Below are 4,186 nucleotides of genomic sequence, written 5' to 3'. Positions count from 1 at the left end.
AATCAATCAATCAAGCACCACAAATCCTCACTTTCTTCTCCTAATAATTTTGCCTAAATTATAGGCATAGTCTTTGTTCTGCTTCTACAGAAATTAGATATTAACTTAATTAAGTAAACAGAAAGTTATTAGTGGCCAAGCCCTGTAAGAGGCTTGGAGCCACTCTTATGTTAGTACCTTTTCTTATTCTGCTGCCACATTCTGTCCTGGCTTGACCGTGCAGTCGCTTTTTACAAAACTTGGCAATATGGTAGAGGGCTATGCCAAACGGCAAAAACATGAAACTCGCAACCATTGGCCAAAGGGTGGCCTTTGAATGTGCAAACTTTGAACAGGTATAGCTCATGCCCTGTTTTACAGCCATGAACCCTTTACACACTCATGCCGAACAACTTTGACCCCTGACCTTTAGATCTCCCACCATTTTTAATTATATATGAAAAACAGTTAAAATCTATCTCCTCCTGGGATTTTCGTGCCACGTGCACGAAACTTTTTATACATGAAGTTTGGACCAATATCGAAAAATCTTCCTGTGTAGATCATTTTTTAATCCAAACATATTTTTTTTTATTATTCAATGAATATTGCAGTTTTATGAAAATTATTCTTCTGCCCCTAACACCTACGTACATGCAAAGTACATTTTTCATTGACACTTTGCAATAATGTAGAGGGTTAGTCTGAATATCACTGAAACCAATCTTACTCCAATTGACCAAAGGGGGGCGTTATAGCAAGCGTTTGAAAATTCAAACTTTAAATGGGCACAAGTCATGCCTCGTTTGGCCTGATGCCATGCAACTTGCTTACACACGTGACTTGACACAAGAGGAACACATCTGTGTCTTTGTCAAGTAAGCTCCGCTCTTAGATTTTCCGCATGAAACATTCTACACACAATTTAAGGAACTTTATCTATGCCTATGAAGGAGAAGTGCGTGAATACATGAAGTGTCCATGAGCAAATTAATATTCTAAAAAGCTGGCTTTATTAAATAAAGGAAGAAACCTCATCTTTGTGGAATCATTTCTCACTATGCTAGGACAGGGAATTCATAGCTCACCAGATGTAGTGGAGTAGAAGTAAACATACTGACAGCTAACACTTGTGGGGGTGGAGTGATTAGGGGTGTATTTAAGTTAACCTTTTGTCCCTCCCAGCTCAGTGGCCTAGTGGTTTGAGTGTCTGCCCTGAAACTGGGAGATCGGGGTTCAAACCCCGGTCGGGTCATACCAAAGACTCTAAAAAATGGGACCCAGTGCCTCCCTGCTTGGCACTCAGCGTCAAGGGTTGGATTGGGGGTAAGTCCCTGCGACATACTAGCGTCATGTCCAGGGGGTGAACTTGTACATCAAAGCTGCCTCACGCTACAGAAACAGGAGATAGGCTCCTGCCCTATGAGCATGAGCTATGTCATGTGACTCACTATCCTAAAAAAGGAAGACAATGACTAATGATTTTCACCTGATGAAGGCCAGCTGATGGCCGAAACGTCGTCTAACTTTATGTTTTAAATAAACACTGTGGAGCATTGAGCTGTGTGCGGACCTCCATTCTTTAATCTCCTGCCCTATGAGCCTCATGGCTCGGCCGAGTCATATGGGACTCATGGCTCGGCAAGGCTTACTCATTGTCCCTCCCATTGTCAAACCCATTTATGGCAAGCTGAGGTGTTAATGTTTGTAGTATTCAGAGGGCTTTTTCTCAGCTTTGGATTTTCTGGTCCAGCAAGTTTCAAATGTTCATAACTTCTTCAAATATTTTCCAATTCAACAAATTTACATAATATAAAAGCTTACATTATGTACATTGTACATTTTTATCAGGCCATCGATGTCTGCTTCAAGGCCTTCGTTATCTTTGACATCAAATACCCAAAGAAGTGTGAAAATGTGTGGGAATTCCTACAGAGTGTGATCTATGAAACTCCATACAGGAGTCCAACAACAAGTAGGTCGGGAGCAACAGACTGGTAACATTTCTTCAAACTAGAATTATTGCTTGCAAGTAGAGCTGGCGATCCTAATTCACAGGATCCCTGGGGCCCCCATACAGTATACACCACCACATCATTTGAGGAATTACCTAGTAAGCCTGACTGCAAGCGTCAGACTCTATCACACACTTCGTTTTGGGATTGAGTCTGATCCTGCGGACGGAGATTCTACTTCAGCGGGGGCGGGCTTAAGCCTATTGACGTCACACACACACACACACACACACACACACACACACACACACACACACACACACACACACACACGCTTAGAGCCCCCGACGGCGACGTGGTGTGACATTGCAAAAATACGTTATTTCTCATAACATATTATATGACTGCATGTTTACGTTAGTGCAAAATGGTATTAAAACGTAATGAAACAGCACTATTGTATAGTTTATTAAAATAATTCGAGTCGAGTCTGACTCCGCCATGACAGTTTTCACGGACCAATCAGAGTCCACTAGCGGCTCACGTGGGCAGAAGAGCACCAATCAGAGTCCACTAGGGACTCTCACGTGGGCAGAACAGCTCCGAAGGGAGGGGCTGGGACCGGACCAGCCTACCACGTGCCTCAAGTCTACAGCCCTGATTGGCCCATTCAATTCGCCCGCTCCTCGGACGAGCTTGAAATAAAATAAAATATCTCCGGGTTCAGTCCACACTACACACCACCCACCAACAGGGGGTGGTGATGTGCGGACTGATTTATCAGGCTATTACCTAGTACCTGAGGGGCCCACAAACAGTACCTGTACACCATAGCCCCAATAATTAAAAGTGGCAGTTTTGTACAGTATGTTACTGATGTTTATTACTAATCTGAATCGTTCCAGTTCTTGGGCTTTTACAATTTTTTTAGACCTGAGATTGTTGTTTCAAATATTTTTTATGCATTTTGCATTAAGTATAGGGCATAGTGTCATGACAACGATACATGTTTTAAGAAAACAAAGACCCGGGATTGTTCTGAAAAATTAGTGGTGCTCAAAGTTTATCATGTCAAGGACCCCCTAAATGTATTTGGCCGTCGACCCCCATCTGAAAATATGTTGTTCCCTTGAAGCACAGATTTGATTTAATAACATAACTGTGAACGATAAAAGATTTGAACCCATGTTCACGATTTTTTCAAAAATAGCAGATCTACACATCTGCTAATTGTCAATCGGTATAAAATAGTGGTTAAATGCTAAACTGACAAATGTGTTCCAGTGAGATCCAATGTGTTTCAGTCTCCAGTATAGATTTCCATATTTGTATAATAAATGACTTCAAAGAAAAGATTTGATTTAATAACATAACTGTGAATGATAAAAGATTTGCACCCATGTTCACAATATTTTCAAAAATAGCAGATCTACACATCTGCTAATTGTCAATAGGTATAAAATAGTGGTTAAATGCTAAACTAATAAATGACTTCAAAGAATCCAGTATGGTTTGTGTTTATTGCATTATGCTTTGCCTGACCAAATCAAGCATGTATTTTGTTATAGGTTTGAAGTAAACCATAAAGTGATAACAAATGTATTGTGTTGAATAAACCCAGAATTGTTTTATTTAACCCTTGATTGGGTAAAGCATATAACAAAAATAAGTGATTGAAACAACCCAGAATTGTACATAATTTGACCCAGCATTTGGGTGGAATATATAATAAACTAGAAAAGAAAATTCCTACGAAGTTTTAAGTGTGCCTGCAGCTCGCTAAGTGTGTGCATTAGCATTTTTAATATTGGCATTTGTAACATTAGCATTTTAGCATTAACATTAAATAATTTAAACATTAGCATTTTAATGTTAGCATTAGCATTTTTAGCATTAGCATTAACGGAAGTAGCGGTTAGCATTAGCGGTTAGCTGTTAGGTCTGTGGGACCACCCACCATGTTTGAGACCAGTAACATGTTAGGAACTGGCGTTATGGCTGTTTAACACATGGGTGACTAACAGGTCATTTTGGCCGATTTTGAGATTGCAAAGTGCAATAACTCTCCCCGTGAAGGTCTCAGAAATTTCCTCTTCCATGACTTTTCCTAAATACTCAAGATATATGTTCTCATTTTTTTTCCTCTTCTGAAACATTTCCTAAGTATGAAATCATATACATTTATACCACTCTGACTGCATTTATAGGTCAAATTGACAGGTACATTATTTAAATGTTTTGCCCAGGAGAGC

The sequence above is a fragment of the Nannobrachium achirus genome (genome assembly GCF_963921795.1).
Source record: "Nannobrachium achirus genome assembly, chromosome: 15".
Lineage (NCBI taxonomy): Eukaryota > Metazoa > Chordata > Actinopteri > Myctophiformes > Myctophidae > Nannobrachium > Nannobrachium achirus.
This window is presented reverse-complemented; position numbering follows the sequence as displayed.